The 19,880-nt window shown below is 40.4% G+C and overlaps 1 protein-coding gene across 3 annotated transcripts in view; it reads left to right on the plus strand.

The window, feature by feature from the left end:
• The first annotated feature begins 4,385 nt into the window (after positions 1 to 4,385).
• The window catches only part of Pak3 (p21 (RAC1) activated kinase 3), a 277,471-nt gene continuing 261,976 nt past the window's right edge, over positions 4,386 to 19,880 (plus strand). For 2 of the 3 annotated variants that reach the window (XM_028876944.1, XM_028876946.1), the window contains exon 1: positions 4,386 to 4,710. The gene's annotated coding sequence lies outside the window, so the exon portion shown is untranslated. The remainder of the gene's footprint in view (positions 4,711 to 19,880) is intronic. The other variant, XM_028876951.1, reaches the window with a different exon arrangement.

Below are 19,880 nucleotides of genomic sequence, written 5' to 3' on the forward strand. Positions count from 1 at the left end.
AAGACTCACAGCACAGACTTACCATGTATGACTTCCAAAAATATGGTGAAGCGGTGTTCTTCTTGCAATCTGCTCATTATTCCAAATTTCACAAAGAGACATAGATTTGAAAATTATAATAGCTTCATTTTGTTTAACAAGAAGTTGTGTTCTGCAAAAGAAAAAGAAAAAGTCTTATCTATAAAAATAACTCATTTAATCATGAAGGGAAAATAATAATGTCATTTGTGTATTTTCCCAATCATCAAATTTAAGCAATTGTCTAGGGAACTTTATCAACAACAAAAAAATTAGGTGTGAAGTATTCTTATTGATATACAGTTATCATACAGATTATGGTGTACAATGTCCATTTTATATACAATATAACAAAAATATGTTATAATAAAAATCATGTTATCTTATGTATCATCTTAAATGTTTTTAACTTCTTTGTGTTGGGAACATGGAAAATTCTTCTAGCTAATTTGAAATCAACAGTGTAGTACTGTTAATAATATCCTTGATAAAGGATGCTGTAACTTTTCCCTCCTATCTAATGATATTTTTCTATATAGTGACCAATATTCTATATATTTCCTATCTCTATACTCTAGTCATCTTCTGACAACCATTTTCTCTACTCTGCTTCTGCAAAATCAACTTGTTTAATTTCTACATGTGAGTGGTCTGTCTTTCTGTCTCTTGGATTATTTCATTTAACACAGTATCCTCCAGTTCCCTCCACATTTATGTAAATGACAGGAATTAATTTTTTGTGTCTGAATAATACTCCACTGTGTATGCATACTACATTTAATTTATCCATTCATATGTTAGCGGGCACTAGGTTGATTTCATATCTTGGCTATTGTGAATAGTGCTGCAATAAACATGGGAGTGCAGATGTCTCTTTGGCAAAATGACTTCCTTTCCTTTGGATGTAAACCCAGTAGTGGGAATGCTGGATCATATGGTAGTTCTATCTTTAGGTTTTTGAGACGCATCCATACTGTTTTCCATGTTGCTGTATAATTACACTCCCACCAACAGTGCATTAGAGCTCCTCTATCTCTGCTTTCTTGCCAGCATTTGTTGCTTTTTCTGTTGGTTATCATGGCCCTTCTAACTGAGGACCACACCTATATTTTTTAAAGAATTGACACATTACAGCCCATTCATAGATGCTATATAAATTAATGTATACAGACATTACTTGAAACCTACTAGTAATCTTATACTTTCTTCCTCCCAGTTCTTTCTTTCTAAGAGACAGAGGGGGAAGAAAAGAGAGAATCTTTCATTGTGGTGCTATAGACGGAACTTCAGGGCACTGGACATGTAGAGAGTTGCTCTACCATTAAGTTGAATCCTGAACTCTCAAGAATGAGTCTCTCTGTGTAGTTCAGATTTCACTAGAAGTCACTGTGTGGGCTAGTTTTGAAGTGGTGATCCTCCTGTCTCCACCTCACAAATATCTGGAATTACAGGCATGCCCTGCTCCTTGCAGTTCTTAGACAGGGACCATGACTTAATCTCCTCTATATTTGAAATTTTTTTCAAACATGCCCAGAAGTAGGGAGACAAGTTGGTAAATCTTATGTGAACTTCTAGATATTACACAACTAACTACACCTTAAATAGAAATCATAAAGTGAAGTCAGGCAGTGGTGGCACATGCCTTTAATCCTAGCACTCAGGAAGCAGAGGTAGGAGAATCCCTGAGTTTGAGGCCAGCCTGGTCTACAGAGAAAGTTCCAGGATGGTTAGGGTCTTTTCTCTCGAAAAGAAAGAAAGAAAAAAAGAAAAGGAAAAAAGAAATCATAAAGTTAAGAAAAATTAAAGCCAGTTTAAATCCAGTTGGGTTTTATATTCTATTTTCAAAATCATTTTTTGAGATTATACTATAATTACATCATTTCCCCCTTCCCCATATACCCTTTCTTTCTCTCATTCAAATTCATGGCCTCTTTTTTTCATTAATCATTTCTACACACACACACACACACACACACACACACACACACATTTCATTTCTAAATATGTAAATACAACCTGTTCAGTCTGTATAATGCTACTTGTATGTATTATATTCTATTTTTAACAATCAGATTATTTTAAATTGTCTGTGTTTTTAGGTAAAATGACAACTTCATTAACAGATCCATAAACACTAGAAACTCGTGGTGGCAGTGAGATGTTGTTTTCTAATTTATTTAGAGTATAGGTTCATTATAATCTGATCCTTACAGCAATTTTTAATGCAAGATTGAGCTACTTTTACTGTCATATTCTTAATATCATGTCCAGTTTTAGGTTCCTGGCATCACATAGATGATTTTTCATATTGATCATGCCTGAAATGCCCTCTAGAAGAAACAGCTAGGGAAAAATTCCTGGTATGCCTTCTTGTCTTGCTTCTATTCTCATTCTTTTGGTCACACCCATACATTGGAGAAAGGGTCCATTATCAGTTTCTAAGCACTTAATGATGAAGTAGCACCTTGTAGTAAAAAGAGCTCTGCACTTGTTATTCAAGTCACAACTGTTGTTCTTGGGAGCTCTGTGCTCTTGGGAAAGAGTCTGAACCTTTATGAGCCCCTGTTTGATCATTTATGAAGGAAGGGGGTCAGACTGGACATAGTAATCCACACTCTCACTAGTCTGCATTTCTGTTAAGTCATGAATTAGAAACCAAAGGTTTTCTTTTATTCATAAAGAGTATGACACTGAATATAATTTGAAGGCACTCAAGGTATATCTAGCCTCTTTGTAATACAATGTCAGAACTTCTATTGTGATCCATTTCATTGAATTTGACCTTTTTTCTTATTGCTGGTCTTCTTCTTGAATACACACACACACACACACACACACACACACACACACACACACACACACACACACACAGAGGTGTGTAGCTGTGAAATAGCCATGCTGCCTTTTACCCAGTCCAAAGTTGACAATGGGTACAAAGGGTAAACACAGAAAGAGTAGAAAGATGGCAAAGACAGATTTTACTTTCTTCCCAATTATTTTACAGCTTGGCTCTTAGCATTGTTATGACTCAATCTCTCTGTGCTTGGCAAGGCTCAAATAAGAATAGTCTATTTTGTACCAGGCTGGAACAGGGAGTCCCTGGAGGAGTATCAAATTCAGGTATTTCTGATAGATTCTGTATGGAGTTCTTTATTCATTTTTTGATAAATGGGAATTTGTTTAGAAGCATCAAAGGACTTCTTTGAATAAACTATGAACATTGTTTTAAAGTTTTTATCATGTATGTTCTCCCAAACAGTTATAGTGACCACGAGTAGAAAGAATCCGTATCACAATCCACTTCTGAATCCTAAGTGTTTGGTTTTTGTCATCCTCATCTGGTCCTGATCTCTGTTTAATGTTTGTAGCATGAATTGTTAAAAGGTCTTATTAATAAAAATAAAACCTGGAGGCAGATATTGGGGTGAGTGCTGAAAGATCAGAGAAACAGAATAAGCCACAGCTAACCTCACCATCTTCTCAGCTTATCTCGTTTCCTCAAACTGGAAGCCCCTGAGTCCTCATCCAGAATGAATCTCAGCTGAATTGCTACTAAAAGCCTCAAAGCTTAACAGGTTCTAGTATCTGGCCCTCACGCCTTATATACCTTTCTGCTTCCTGCCGCCACTTCCTAGGATTAAAGGTGTGCATCACCATGCCTGGCTGTTTATAGAAAAGGGTAGACAGTGAAGTGTCATTCAACTAAGGCTCCATCCAAGGACTTTCTCAAATATTGAATCACAAAAGAAATTGTGCCTTTCACAATTGTTCTCTTACAGATGCTTTAAAGATGCACACAGAACCACCCTGGTCTAAAGTTGAGTTCATAGTAATCAACATCCCTCTCATTATCAGGAAAGAAAAACCACTATGAAGATTCTGTGGCATTCAGATATCAAATAATCCAGAGGCCTGGATAATGCTGATGAGGAAAGTGGACTAAAAAGAGGGATTGATCATATGTCACCTTGGTTACAAGCACAGAGATGTAGCAATGGAATGAAAGGAGAAAATGTAGAATGTCGATAAAGTTCTGGGCGATCTAATTCATGAGTTAACCGTAGTGAAAACAAAAATTATCTTCTGAGTAGTCCAAACAGCCAGTCCTGTGATATACTCATCCCTTAGATTGTGACTTTCCTTAGGCTCTTTTCTCTTTGGTATAAGATTACCAGAGATAGGTGCAGATTCAAACCACCACTGCTTAAATAAAAAAGGCTGAAAGAAGGGGATCCCCACACTCCCTCTTCTCCCGCCCCGCCCCCCCAGCCCAAACAGTCAGGCTTAGAAGACTTAAAGGGTTTCACTTCCGCCTGACTGCAGGAACCACAAGTTCCAGACTAGGTCGGAATTGGAATAATCACAGTCAAAATACACCCAGATGCTCTCACACACCCAGACGCGCGCGCATCCCTGGGCCATGGGGTGCACGTGAGCCCACACACCGCACACCCAGCCCTGCCTCTAGCCAGAGCATCCTCAGCAGCTGCCACTGAAGAAGCCTCCTCCTTCTCTTCCTCCTCCTCCTACCACTGCCACTGCTGCTGCTGTGATCGCCTATCCCCTCTCATCCTTTTTCCTCCTCCAATTCCTGCTCCTCCTCCTCCCCGCATCCCCGGCTCCTCCTGTCCAGCTAAAGGCAGAATCCTGGGCAGCAGCTTCCCTTCTCCTGCCACGAAGAGGTTGGAACAGGTATGTGCTGGGGGCGCTTTGTTGCGGGTTGCTAGAACACCGGTGGTTCCCAGAGCCGCTGGCAGGAGCTCCGGACAGAGGGAAGGGGAGATTATTTCCCAGTTTTTCTGTGTTTCTGTATGAATCTATTGTGGGGAGGTAGGATAGAAAGACACCTCTGTCCCTTTGCCATTTCTTCCCTCTTGGTTCACGGCGAGAGAGCACTGAAGCTACTCGGACTCCCGCTCCCGCCCATCCCTAAAGCTCTTTCTTTTCGCCCCCCTTCTAGCACCCACTTCCCAAAGCTGAGCTTTCTCTTGTTCTGGGAGCTGAAGGATGGGGGCGGGGAGAGATGGATAGAGTGAATCCACCCGGGCACCTGGGGGCCTGGGGCTTTGTTACACAGGACAAAACCAGTCCTTAGTAGTTTTCAGATCCTAGCTAGGCTGCTGTCTTAGTGGTGTGGGGTGTGGACCCCTGCATACTAGGGAAAGAGAATGTGAGGGGGCACTCCCTGTGTGTGACTGGGCATACAGGAATGCAGCACTGTGTGTCAGGGACGTGCTGTAGATTTTGTGTGGAATTCCGCGTGAGTTGGACTAGTGCATTTTACACTCTCCCTCCCTCCCTCCCTTTCTGTCTCTGTCTCTCTCTGTCTCTGTCTCTCTGTCTCTCTCTGTCTCTGTCTCTGTTTCTCTCTCTCTCTGTCTCTGTCTCTGTCTCTCTCTCTCTCTCTCTCTCTCTCTCTCTCTCACACACACACACACACACACACACACACATACTTTCACTGTGTGTCTCTGTGTGTTCTGTGCCATGGAGCTGGGCTACTCTTGGCATTACATGTCCTTGGGTCTCATCCCATGCCAAGCCAGAATGCAGCAACATACAGGCAGGCTGATCAGGTCCAACCTGTTTTGCCCACATTGGAAGGGTGATGATGACTTCAAAGTAATGGAAATCCCACCCTCTTCCAAGTTGGAGCAGTTGCTTAGTACTCTCTGCATGTGAAATTTCCACCTAGGTTGACCAAACCCTGGTGGGCATCTTGATTAATGTCCCCCACCCCACCCACAGAAGATTCCCAACTTTCTTAGCTGGTTTTCTTCTTTCAGCCAATGAGATTCCAAGGCTCTTACAGTGAACCCTGCAGTGCTCCCCTCCTGTAATTAGTGGGTCCTCAAGTCTTTACTGCAAGGAAGTTTGTGATGTGTTAGGACGTAATTGCATGTTTAGAGAAAAAGGAACAAAATCCAGTGCACTTATTAATTAATTAATTAATTGTGAATTTACAGACTCTTTGGGCTCATTTTGTGTTCTTGTAACACAAGATAAAGTGTGTAGCCATTTTGTTTTTAATCAAAGAAAGATCAGTAAAAATGAACAAAACTCCTTAACTTTACTTGATCAATTTTATCTGTGCTTCTGATAACACATTGCTTTTCAAGTCCCCCAAATACGCAGTTAAGGATTGCAATCAGTCAAGCGACCAACATTTATTGCACACCTGCCATGTGTCAGTAGTAATGTTAGGTACTGGAAATATGGAAATGAATAAAACATCAGATCAGTTCTCAGGGAGTGTAGGCTGTTATGCAAGCTAGAGCTTGGAAACAGCGAGACAAGCGATGGGCAGGGGATTGTGGAAGCTCTGAGGAGGGATGCCCGACTGGGGGGTGGGGGTGGTTATGATCAAGGCAGGCTTCACTGGGAAAGTGACATTTGAGTCAAGCAAGTCTAGTGGAATTAATTCACCAGGTGGCTAAGTGGAGAATGGCATCCTAAGCTCAATGAGCAGCATGTGCAAAGGCAAGGTTATAGTTAAGTAAAACTGCAGGGAATCTGAAGTATTACCTTCACATTCTCTGCAATCCCAGAATGAGTCTCTGTGGATTAGAGTGATGATTAATGATGAATTTGAAAGGCACCGGTATTGGAGATTGGTGAGGATCAAAATGTATCCCCATCTTAAGAAAGAAAGACCTGCCTCATTTATTAATATAAGTGTTTTGCTTAAGCAAATCTGATATATAAATATGTATATACATACATACATACATACATGCATACATACATACATACATATATGGACTTGCAATGCAAATGAACTTAATGGGAAGCATTTAGGTTGCAGAATTTGTTACTTTACAAAAGAGTTCTTAACCAGATACTCTTTAAATAAATAGCAATCCCTCTCTGGCCTTTTTAGTGAACTTGTTTTTATCAAAAATGCATTTCCACAAAATTTATCACATAGCCAGTGGATAAAGACAGGTATATCTGCATTACATCCTTATGCAACAAGTGACCAATTTCGATGCAGGAATCCCCCCCATGCTGTGAATGTTTAATAAACACCAGGAGAAAATATGAAAATTATAGCAATAAGTATCAAATCCATTAACTGTGATCTTTTGTCATTTGACTCATATGAAATTAACCAGGGCAGAATCTTCAGGGACTTTTACATTTTAGGTACTTTTAGTAGTGTCACTGGTAATTAACGGTAGCACAAGATTTCTGTGCTCTATATTGGTTTTGCAATGGATATATAATGACTACTCTAATACTCATGCAATTAAGATACACCAGAAGCTCATTTCGAATCTTCTGTTTTACTGTGTTGGGGCTGATTGCATAGGCTGATGAATAGGACAGCCTGGAGGTTGATGATTTCCACTTAAAGTGCCTGATGGTCCAAGATTATGCCGGTGAAGGGTTTGAACTTTGATGATATGGCTTGGCATTATGGACCCCTCCCTCCCTTAAATGAAGCCTCTGAGTAGCCCTGGGTTCTGTTTGAAAGAAATATAAGCAGAGGTGGGTGGAAGCAGAATTAGCTCCTTTCCTCATTTGGCCAACGTCCCGATGTAGAAATGGTAGCCTGGGGTCCTGTGGTCACACGAAGGTTCTTTGTTCACTAGCTGTGGATACTAGAATGTATCAGACAGTATCTTTAAAAGGAAAAGGACACACCCCCAGAGCCTATTAGCTTAGCTTGGTATAGAGCTGATCTGCCTGCTGTGCTAAGAATCAGATCAATCCAAGTCCTAATCCAACACTTTTAGATGTGAGTTCCAAACCAGACAGAATGTTCATAGGTCAGATAGAGAGGGAGGGAGAGGGAGAAAGAAGAGGGAATTTTGTATTCAACTTTGGGAAATTCTTGTTTAAAGAGCATAGGTTTTTTAATTCTAGAGCTTCTCAAAGCCTCTACTAGGCTAATGCATGTTGTGACTCTCCAGGAAAAGAGCATGTGTAGAATTCCTTATATGTTTTCTTATAAAACCAGGTGTGTTCCATTTGTTAAACGGGTCTTAAGAGTATTTGAGGACCTGGCTGGTCAAATGCAATCTTCTGCTGAGTTCAGAGGCCATTGGTACCTTTCTGGGTAAACTTGAAAGAAAGATGAGCTGGATGACTGACTGGCTTTGCCACTCTCAGGCTTTCTTCCTCCTGCATCTGTAAAATGAAGCTGATAGCAATCATTACTCTTACTGACTGTGAGGATGTGATAACAACTAAGATAATATCTTTGCAAGTATTTTGAGCTCCTTAGAAGAAAGGCTCTATAGGAACTCAAGGTTATTATGAAGAGGAAATGAAGAATTAAGGTAATCATTCTGATTACTCAGGCCCAAATCCTGTTTATCTTTTGCATTTGGGGCAGCTGCCCTGAGTTCTCTGCTTTGACTATGAGGCCCTATCCTCATTCAACCTTGGGTGACTCAGTTCTCTGAGCTTATTTCCTTTCACATCCTGAAAATTTTCACTGTGCCCTTTAATTTCCTGATCTGCAGTTGCCATCAGTACAGATTCAGGAAAACTCCATCAATCTGAGCACACCCTGCTGACCAGAGAGCACTGGAGGTGGGAATTAAATTTGGTTGGAAAGTTGCTTTTATTCTCCACACTAATTATCTTTCAGAAACAGTTCGAAAGGGTCATTTCTGAGAGCTCATGGCTTCAGGGCTCCTCTCCAGTGACTCAAGTTTGCGTTAGGGTCGGAGTCTTGTTTGCAAGACAGACTTCTTGAATACCTATTTCAGGAGTCCATTTTGTCAAGGCTGAGGCCATCTTTAAGGAAATTTAAACACAAACAAAATAGTATTCACATGAGCATTCATCTTTTCTGATTGCCTTGATGTAAATTCCCCTAACTTCTCTTTTCTTTACAAACTTTCCTCTTAAGATAGCTAATCACCATAGCAAACTGGGCATGAGATTGTACCTGATCTGAAGGTGCTAGAGGTATTGATTTTAGACTTCTGTGCAATGATTGGTTAGTTCTTTTCCACATGAAAGCAACAAGCTGTAGCTGCAATAGGAAGGATTTCTGTTAGCCATACGTAACAGAAGTCTTTTCAACTTTAAGACAATGTGATGCTGGAAAGTGTGAGTATACCTATCATGTGCTCTTGGACACATAGTGGAGATAGTAGACCAGGAGGAGAGAGTCATGGAATAGAAGATCTGTGGGAGTTTTATATTTGGACAATGAAATGAGGACAAGATAACTAAAGTGAATTTCCTAAGATCATGTAGATACCAAGTGACGTAAGTCATACTAATAGATTAAAAAAATGTTTTCTGCATTTATTTGGGGGAATGGGTGGGCACACATGTGGAGGTCAAAGACCAACTTGCAGGAGCTGGTTCTCTTCTCTCCTTTTACCATATGGGTCCTCGAGATTTAACTCATATCATCAGGCTTGGTGGCAAATAACTTCACCTGTTGAGAATGGGCCATCCTGCAAACCCAATGAACTTCTTTCTTATGTAGTTCAGGAGAGTTTGAGTTGGTTTGTTCAATGGAACCTGAGCTTGTTGGGCTCTCAGAAAGCAAGATTAATAGAGGAATAGGCATGTATCAATCCCCCCAAAAGCAGTCTTTGCTCTGTCCTTCTTCATTGCTGCTGACTCACCAAGCTAAGCAGCCAACTAGAAGTGTAAGGATCAGATATTCATTAATTTCATAGGGGGTCTTTGTCTTACAAAAGATTAATAACTACTAAGGTATAGACACTGGGACATTTGAATCATCCACTGAGAACTTAGAGGAGAATACCCCTACAGAAGAAAGGACAGAAGGACTGTAAGAACCAGAAGCCCAGAACACTTTATGCTAGAGTTCTCCAGAGTTGACAGGAAAAATGTATCCATGAAATTTCAACAATATGGTTACCTGAACAAGCCCAGTATAATGGTAATATCATTTGACATGCTAACATGGACAAGAGAAATTCTTCAATGACCCAGACTCAGATGAATGCCTGTAGGTGGTCAGTTGCTGCTGAGAGGGATATCGGAATTGTCTTCCAAGGATGATCTCCTACATAGGTCATCCTATTCCAAGTAGTCAGCCCTGAACACATGTACATACGTGTGTGTGTGTGTGTGTGTGTGTGTGTGTGTAACAATAATAATTAAAGAAAACAATCATGACTTTGGAGGGAAATGGGGAACATGGGAGGAGTTGCAGCAGGAAGGAAGGGTGGAAGAGATGTAGATGCAGTGCTCATGTATGAGCTTCCAACCACACTTAAGGGCAGGCCCCAAGCCCAGCAGAAGATGGCCAACACAAGATGAACTCAATGGGATTTCTGCAGACTTGTGTCATAGTACTTTTTTTTTTTTATAATTCTTATTGGTCTTTTGCTTGTATTATATTTTCCAATTTTGTGTTTTATGGTTGTGTGTGTGCGTGTGTTTCTTGTGTTCTACTTTTTTCAGGATTGGTTGGTTTATTGGCTTATTTGTTTTCTAGAGAGAAGGAGGAGTGAGGGAGAGAAAGAGAAAGAGAAAGAGAGAGAGAGAGAGGGAGAGAGAGAGAGAGAGAGAGAGAGAGAGAGAGAGAGAGAGAGAGAGAGAGAGAGAGAGAGAGAGAGAAGAGGAGTTGAGTGCGTGGGGAGATAGGGAGTAAGGGAGTATCTGAGAGGATTTGGAGAAGAGGGTACCATAATCAATACATACTGCATGAAGATAAGATAAACTAACAGTTGTATAGGAAACTGAAACACTGTGTCCTTGAGATTGAGGAGAAGGCACGGGAAAATGTGAGCGAGTGGCATAGCCTGACTCTTTGGATATATGTATATAATGTAATGTAGATTGAGAACTGTAGTTTGCTTGTCCTCATCTTTTACCCTTATGTGTGTCTTTCTCACTTCTTTATGTCCTCCTCTTAATGGTCACCCTTATACCTTCATATACAATGCTTATTATAAAAGAATAAATACAAAGTAGAATGTTAGTTGCTTCTTCCACACTGATTCTCTGCCAAGTTAACAATTTACTATGTATATCTTGTGTGCATTTTTATGAAAAAATATATAAGTATATACCCACATGTTTTTCACTAAACTGTGTTTGGGTCCTTTTTTGTCAGTATGCACCTAGCTACTTCATTCTTTTTAATAACTACATAGTATTCCATTACAATTATGACTAATTTTTTTTAAAAAAGCCCAAGCTTTTATGATGAAATTTTACATTATTTCCATTTTTTATGCTGTTTAATATTGGTGCAATATACTCATGGTATATGTATCTTGAGATTGGATCCTTCTCTGGTTTGTAGTCAGACTATCAGGGGTCACATCATCAAAAATCCAGGCTTGGGTTTTTAATCAAATGCTAGGCAGAGAGAGAGTCATGCTAGACACTCCATGAAAGTAGAGAAGCAAGAATCATTAACAATATACAAAATATATGTAATATATGTTCACCTTTAGTTATTTAAGCAAACATGCTTTTAAATATATTTCTAACTAGAACTGTGTAACTGAAGTTTTCTCCAGTCCTGTCCAGCTCCACAGACCCTGCAGTCGCTTATAAAATAATCACTCAGAAGCTTATATGAATTAAAACTGCTCAGCCATTAGTTCAGGTCTACCACTGACTAGTTCTTACATTTAAACTCAGCCCATTTCTGTTCATCTGTATGTTGCCACATATTCCATGGCTTTACCTGTGTGCCATTACATGTTGCTCCCTGCATGGTGGGCTCACTTCTACTGACTCAGCCTTCCACCTCCAAGAATTCTCCTTGTCTGTTTATCCCGCCTATACTTCCTGCCTGGCTACTGGCCAACCAGCATTTTATTTATCAACCAACCAGAGCAACACATTCACAGCATACAGAACATCCCACAGCAGAACTGTGTTGAAAGCATTTTCCAAATCATATTGCTGTAAATTTCCTGTGAAATAGATGGCCTTCTAGGGTTGCCTCTGCTGGTAGGGACCAAAACACCAGCCATCGACAAACTGACTTTAGAGCTATATGCAGTATTAAGAACTATGTGGCAGCAGGCACAAGACCAGCACAAGCTCAAACCAGATCTGGAAACTGTTTAAGTGGGCACAAAGCCCCACCCCTGGCCAAAAAGCTATTTGTAATTGATAGATACTGGGAAAGGAAAAATCAGTTTTCTTCAAGGAAAGTGATATAGTCACACCATGGCAGGCCCCATATTCAGGAGTAGTTGGAGAGGTGGAGAAGGATCTGGGAGGAGTTGGGAGAGGGTAAAGAATATAATCAAAATATACTGTATGAAATTCCCAAAAAGTAAATTGAGAAAAATTTAAAGCCAAAAAATAAACAAAAGCTTGGAAAATGTTATTGTTGCATCTCTACTGCTCTTTGAGGTTAATAAGATTGATTCTAGAACTTTCTAGATGTTGAGTGTTTAGTATTAATCATCGGCTGTCTATCTGGGCTTGCTGCAAAGAGGCAAATTTGAGGCTTTCCCATGAGAAGTATTTAAAGAGAAATAAACAGTGATGTCATTCTCTGCAAAGGGAATAGTAGCAAGCAGGCACAGGTGTGGCTTTCTCTCTCTACTGGCCTGGCCTTGCTTCATCTGCTCATGTCTTCTCTTCCAGCATTCAGATGTGGTCAAAGAGATTCTGCTGTTAGCTTTAGATGATGGGTAGGGTTTGTGATTTCTAGGAAGCTGGAAATCAGAGTGATCATTTGAGTGAATTAAGGATGTCTTTCATCTGAAGAGCATGGAGGCCACATTTGGGTGTGACAGAGCTATGGGAGAGCATGAAAGCTGCGACAGTTTTTGCTTACTTGTTCTGTAGATGGGGAATATGTCTGAAAAGGAGAAACACTGTGAGTTAGGTATTACCAGGAAAGGCTCCAATACACCCACTAACACTTGTTACCTAACAGTTTGCCAACTTTTCTCCTCTAGAGAAGAATAGGTGCCCTTAAAATGAAGCTTCTAATTTGATAGACCTATGGATGCCCTTTGCAGTTATCAATCATGTACTTTCTCTACTGTGACATTAACACAGCCCACTCCTGAAATCTTTCCAAGCTGTTGGAAAATTGGTGGGTTATTACCCTCAAAGGAATGATTGGGGTTACTTGAGTTATTGACAATTATGAGTTGTGGTTTCTCACTTCAAAATCTTGGTATTTGGCAAACGGTTTTAGATCTTATTTAATACATTTATTTTCTCTTCAAAGAGATTGGATTAGAGTAGAGAAAGTTCAGAGGGGAGCTTATGGGCAGATGTTGTTATTGTTAATCTTTGTTGCCTTAAAAAATTGCTTCAGTTGTTAAGCTAATGAATGTCCTGATTTCAAGCTGGGTTGCTTCTTTGTCAATGCTGAATGCTTTAAAATTTCAGCACAATAAACACAGCTATGGTTTCTACACATAAATCATGTGATATATTTGTGCTGATTGCAAGGGTAAAGGCCATCTTATTTTCAAACAAAATCTTTCTCTTTTTACATTTTTTACCTTGTGCATTTGTGCATGGTGTGTGTGTGTATGGTGTGTGTGTGTGTGTGTGCAACATGGTATATGTGTGGAGGTCACAGGATAACCTCAGGTGTCTGTCTTCACCTTTCCACCTTAAGTATTTTTGAGACAGGATCTCTTACTATTCCACGCACAGCAGGCTAGCTGACCTGTGTGCTTCCAGGGATTCATTTGTCTGCCTCTCATCTCATCACAGCAGTGGGAGGATTCCAGACACCTAATTCTGTGTCCACACTATGATATCTGACTTTTCCTCTTCTTTTAACATTATACTTGGTGCTTTCTGTATTTCCCTACTGAATTATTCTGTAAGTGTAACATTGTTTTTAAAATTCTGGATGGAATCAGGAATAAACATTTGTTTACATATTTAATAAAAAGAAAGAAACTCAGACAGAACGAAACTGGAGTTTACAGTAAATTGGGAGACAGAAGACCTGGGTTTCAGTACTCATTTTGTTAGTAATTACTCATGATTTCAAACAATTGTGTAAATGTCTCTGAGACTCAAATTCCTCACATATAAAATGTAGGCAACAGTTAGAAACAGATCATCTTTATTGTCTTTCCTTAAGTTTATATGAAATATTTTCATCTCCAAAATGAAAGATAACCTTGGGATAGAATCACTTGTGGGACCACTTTTGAAAAATATATAGGAAGGTCCACCTCAACCAACTGAATGTGAACTCCAGGTATAGACTAAGGAGTCTACTTGGGAACTAGATTCTTAGGTGACTATGGAGGAGACTGGGACCCTGCCCTAAGGGAACTTTCGGGAGGCAGATTCTCTGGGGTTTTCTGGCTAGAGGGAATAAAAGCATTTTCCAAAGGTGGAGGAGTCTGTGTTTCAGCTAATTCCCCAGGGTGGGTTTCTCCAGAGGTGAATGGTGAGCAGAAGGTTCTTTGTCATCATATCCACTTTGGATGAACAAACTGACAGCACTCTCATATTTCACGGTGTTGGTAGCTGCAAACAGTCCCTTCAGTAGAAGTATTACTGAGAAAGCACAACGATGTATCCAGGGCTCTACACCTAGGCCCCAAACTCTCCTTTGCTTCTCTTTCTTAGTTTCCATGTCCTTTAACTGCTTTAACTTTGCTTTTCTTGCCATTATTAAACTCACTGTGTTGCAGTGCATCTCTCTCTTGTTCCATGAGATCTCAGCCTAGGTACTTGAAATGTTTTCCTCCATCATCAATGCCTCCCTGATCATATCACTAGTTTGGTTTCCTTCTGCTGTGGGGACTGCTTCAACAGCACCCTGCCCTCAAGATACCAGGAAAGAGTCAGAGTCAGCACATATCCATTTGCCTTATGTAGCTAGCACCTTGTGTCTCAGCCTTTAGCCCTTGTCTTCACTACAGGGAAAGGTGGAGCTAGGGGAATTCTTTCGGCAGGCCAACTTTCAGAGACACACAGGCTTCCTTTTTATATATAGCTCCCATTTATTGAGCATTTATTATATGCCAAGTACTGCACTACTCTGTATGTCTGATGTGATTCCCTCTACAGTACGCTGCAGTCAATATTATTAGCATTTCCATTTCATAGAGGCAGAAAATGAGGTTCAGGGCAGTTGAGTAACTTACACACATTCTCTTGGATGAAGAGTAGCTCTGTGAATCTATTTGAGTGGTCCTGGGCTCTCAATAGTCAAGACTGTTCTGCTATCAAAGATCCCACTGGTAGTGCAGTTATGTTATACCAAAAGGAAATGTGTGAGAGCAATAGATTGACTCTACTTTTGACCCAGAAATAACTTTAAAGAAAGGGAAAGAAAGGAAAGGAATTCTTCTGAATGGGAGCATAATGTTTCCAGGGCTATTTTTAATATAGCATTGTACGGATGGGGCTTCAAGACTGGTTTTGAGACTTGAGATCTGATAATTGAATATCTTTTATCTATTGACACTGGAAGGTCAATTCGTGAGGCTCCTATGATTATTGTTAGTTTCTCAGATCATAGAAAGGGAAATATACTTTTCCCCTTTCTACTCCCATCAGAAAGCTGGTGGCCAGAGTCTAGAAGACCTCAGGGAGGTTGAGAGTGAATTTCTGAATGTTTTTAATTGACAGGCAATTGAACTGAAGGGAGAGAGCTAGGAGAAGGGCCCAGAAACAAGATGACAATAGTCTTACTGGATTAGATTCTTGAGTATATGAGAGGGTTTGGAGGGGGGAAAGGGAAGAGGGAAATGAAATTATATTATAATCCAAAAAAGGAAAGTAAAAAATGCATATAGAAAAATAATTTTGAGGCTTAAACACAGACCATTTTTTTTTTCTTGGCTCTTTCTAGCAATATTTTGTGCTAGGCATTACTTCTCTAAAAATCCCCTTCGATTTGGAGTCCTCAGGAGAGTCCTTTCAGCTGTTTTCTGTGGTGTCTGTCATCTTTATTGCCATTTTCAATCACGATAGTCAATAGAAATCAAGGAACCAGGGGCTTTCTGGTAACAAGGTCAGTAGTTTGCTCCATGTTTAATGCTGACAAGTCACTCTGCTTCTCTAGGCTTCTTCTTCCATCTGTCATGATCCTGCCTTCCTCCGGGAGATACTGGTGCAGTCATTAAATACAGACTGCTGGGAAAGGAATGTGCTCCAAAATACAGACACTCTATTGGGCCAAGTAGATGGCTCAGTGGGTAAAAGTGCTACCTGAGCAAGTCTGGGGACTTGAGTGTGATTCCAGAACCCATGTGGAAAGCTAGATTTGGTAGCATACATCGGTAATCCTATGGTAACATGGGAGGCAGAGACATGAAAATTGCCTGGAAGCTCACAGACCAGTTATGGAGTATATATATTACAGCAGAGAAAACAGCAAGAAAGACCTTGCCTCAACAAAATGGAAGGCAAGAAGCTATTCTTGAAAGATGTCCTCTAGCTTCTACATGTGCACTGTGGCATGCTCATGTCAGCCCCCCAAATAAGTAAAAAAGTAATAAAAATACTAGAAATTTCTATTAAAAACAAAAAGAAAAAGAAAAACCTGGGGCTATCAAGATGGCTTAGTATATAAAGATGCTTGCAGCCAAGTCTCATGACCTGAGTTCTATCCCCAGAACTCATATGATAGGAGAGAACCAACTCCTGCAAATTGTCCTCTGACCTCCCCACAGGCACATGGCAAAAGCACATACACACATAACACACACACACACACACACACACACACACACACACACACACGCTTGCATGTGCAAAATACATGTTGAAAAAGTAATGTACCTAACCTATCAAGTATTATAGCTTAACCTTAAATATACCCACAACACTGAAATTAGCATATATTTGGACAAGATCATCTAATAGAACTGTTTAGTAAGGAAGTGTTGAAGATCTCGTGTAATTTCTTGATTGCTTGCATCCAAAATCACTGGCTATACAGGTCATCTTAGAGACTAGTTCCCTCTTGCATTCACGTGTCTTGCTGCTGCCCAATATGGCAAGAGTGTTAGACTGCATGTTGCTAGATTCGACATCTCATTTCTCTTGAATGTTCATTATTTTGGTACCATCATTAAATAAAAAGCCTGTCTTAGTCAATGGTCTATTGCTGTGAAGAGACACCATGACCACAGAAACTCTTATGAAGGAAATTGTTTAATTGGGGAAGGCTTTCAGTTTCAGAGATTTAGTTCATTATCAGCAGGGTGGGAAGCACGGCGGCAGGCAGGCAGACATGGTGCTGGAGAGCTGAGAGTTCTACATCTGGATTGGCAGGCAACGGGAAGGAGAGAGACATTGGGCCTGGCTTGAGCATTTGAAAGCCCAAAGCCCATCCCCAGTGACACACTTCCTCCAACAAGGCTACATCTCCAACAAGGCCACACCTCCCAGTCCCTATCAAGTATCACCACTCCTTAATGACCAATCATTCAACTATAGGAACTTATAGGGGGCATTCCTAGTCAAAATATCACAAAGCCTTAAATAAAACACTTGTATCTGAATGGAATACATTTAGGTTTCCTCTGGCAAAGCATTTTCTCTGAGGGCAAACACAATGCAATGGTACCTCTAAATCTGTCTCCCACCAGTTATGTGATCCTAGGATGTTTCTTTTGCTTGTTTGTTTTTGCAGTGCTAGACACAGAACCAGTCCAAAGTCTTGCGAATACCAGGCTAGAGCTCTGCCACTAAGCTATATTGGTGGCCCTTGAAATATTAATCACCTAATTGTCTTACCTCTGTGAAAAGGAAAGCATAACACAAGTACTTACCTCTTCATGCAATTGTGGTAAGGAATCAGAAATAATTTACATGCACCCATAGAGGGTACTTGCATAGCCATTTGTTGAAGCCAGTCTTATTTTTATTAAGGTTTCTTGAAGCTTCATGGAGATATTTAAGTCTTCAAGCCTTCTGATAAGTCCCCTGACCTCTTTAAATCTTGGTTTCTTTACCCAAATAATGGGGACAATGGTGGTATTTAGTCTTAAGGTTCTTCTGAGGAATAAATGGGATGATGCCTGTAAAGATCTTAGGACACTTCCTGGAACATCGAAGTGTTATTGCAGGTATTGCTGTCTTTGCTATGTTGCTATCATTAATGCTTCTCTAGGCTCCTTGGCTCTTGCCTTTCCAGTGTATGGTACACCGTTGGGCCAAGCCATCCAAGTTGAGACTGTCGATGTCTATGAGGTCTCCCCTGTCTGAGGTCAGCAGGAAAGATGGCCTTTTTGCATGAAGGAGCTTCTGAGATGGAGAGGGCTTCCTACAAGAGCATTGTGTAATGTCCTTTAGGCTACTTCTACAGAACAGCTGATTCTCTGGACCTGAAAATAGTTCACATGTGACAATGATGGGGACAAAGAAGAGCTGCTTAACAATTCCCTCAGGCCACTGGTCCCACACTGCATGAAGTTCTGTCAGTTCCCCTCCTTTCTACCACGCCTCCTCTGTCAGCCTTGCCAGCCATGTATTCCCTTCTGGCATTCCTCCAAGACAACAGGCTGAGGAGCCCTTTGTCTCCTCCCCAAGTAATACATGGAGTACAGCAACTACATGCTGCCATAGTGACAATTCCTACCTGATCAATAGAGCTGGGAATTGAGCCCTGGTGACAGGACCTGCCTGAAAGAGTGCCACCTCCCAGGGCATCATCTGCTTCTTGGTGATCAAGCAACCTGCCCTATTCACCACAAGCTATGTACCACACTGTAGACTTTTTCAAATCATATGTTAACCTTTGTATCTAGGGGCTCTCAAAGCAATGGTTTCATGAGAATTCTACTTCTTGGGTTACTCAATGTTTCTATCTGACTTTTTCTTTAATGAACTATTTAACCTTACATTGCTGATGCTTTTTAATGGTATATATAACAGTAATGATGGCTAATATATTGTTCTATTCCTTTATAAACTTAACCTTTTACCCCCAGGATGCATGTTGGTCATCTGTCATATATATAGTTTGGTTTTTTGAGACAGGGTTTCTCTGTGTAGCTTTGTGCCTTTCCTGGAACTCACTCTCTAGCCCGAGCTGACCTTGAACTCACAGAGATCTGCCTGCTTCTTCCTCCTGAGTGCTGGGATTAAAGGCATGCCACCACTGCCTGGTTATCTGTTATATTTTAAGCACTGTTTTAGGTGCATAGAATATGATTATAAGGAAAACAGACTCAGACTATCTTCATGAAGCTCACATCGTATACTAGAAGAGATAGCCGAGGGAAATGAATATATATATATATATATAATATAAAATATATATATATATATATATATATATATATAAACAATAAGCTGTGAAGCAAAAAACCAATACAGTCTGAAAGGCAATAACAAGGGAGACCTAATAGAGCTTGGGAGTAGCATGAAGAAAGGACTTTCTGGGGGAAAGGATGTGTAAGCTATGTCCTGAAATATGAATACACAGTAAAAGAGAATGTTCCACACAGGGCAATCAATGAATCCAGAGGTCTTAAAGTAGGTTCTTGCAGTATTCATATGACCAAAATCAACAGTTACCCAGGGAGAAAAAGATGTTCATTCCGTCAAGACACCATACAGAGAGAGTCTTCCTGGCCATAGTAAAGAGTTCTCTATGTTGAACATAGTGGAAAGCCACCAAGTATTTAAGTGAAGACTCAAATTAATGTAATTTACATTTAAAACATATCACTTGGCTGCTATATAAAACTGGGCTAAGATAGAAGACCATGATAATAGTCAAGACAGACATACTGATGGCTTAAACCAGGGTTAAAAAGGCCATGAGGACAAACGAGGAGATTCAGGATACACTTAAGTTTGAACAAAAATGACTTTCTAATAGACTGGGTTTGGGGGATGAGGGCAGAGTAGAGTCAGGGAAGACTTCTCACTTGAGCAACTTGGTAAGTGGTGGTAGCAGTGTGGATATAGGAATGGATCCCGTGTGTTCATTTACCATCTGC

The sequence above is a fragment of the Peromyscus leucopus genome, chromosome X, assembly GCF_004664715.2.
Source record: "Peromyscus leucopus breed LL Stock chromosome X, UCI_PerLeu_2.1, whole genome shotgun sequence".
Taxonomy (NCBI): domain Eukaryota; kingdom Metazoa; phylum Chordata; class Mammalia; order Rodentia; family Cricetidae; genus Peromyscus; species Peromyscus leucopus.